Raw genomic sequence first — 511 nt, forward strand, 5'->3', positions numbered from 1 at the left:
GCCAGGGACACGGACTGGGAGCGAGGAACAGGGAAGGAAGGACAGGGGGGGACGAGGGAAGAAGGAGGGAGGAGGAGGGAGGGGGCGAGGGGCGGGGGGGGGGAGAGGGAGGGAAAAACGGGGAGGGAGGGAGGGAGCGAGCAACAGGGAAGAAGGGAAAAACAGGGAGAGAGGGAGGTAATGAGCGACAGGGAGGAAGGGAGAGTGCGAGCAACAGGGAGGGAGGGAGGGAGCGACAGGGAGGGAATGAGCGACAGGTAGGAAGGGAGGGAGGGAGTGAGGGACGGGGGGAGGGAATGACAGGGAGGGAGGGAAAAACGGGGAGGGAGCGACAGGGAGGGAGGGAGCAACAGGGAGGGAAAGAAAAACAGGGAGGGAGGGAATGACAATGAGGGACGGAAAATCAGGGAGGGAGGGAGCGATCGACATGGAGGGAGGGAGAGAGCGATTGACAGGGAGGGAGGGAAGGAGTGAGCGACAGGGAGAGAGGGAAAAACAGGGAGGGAGGGAG

The sequence above is a fragment of the Rhincodon typus genome, unplaced genomic scaffold, assembly GCF_021869965.1.
Source record: "Rhincodon typus isolate 14 unplaced genomic scaffold, sRhiTyp1.1 hic_rhity00000063, whole genome shotgun sequence".
Taxonomy (NCBI): domain Eukaryota; kingdom Metazoa; phylum Chordata; class Chondrichthyes; order Orectolobiformes; family Rhincodontidae; genus Rhincodon; species Rhincodon typus.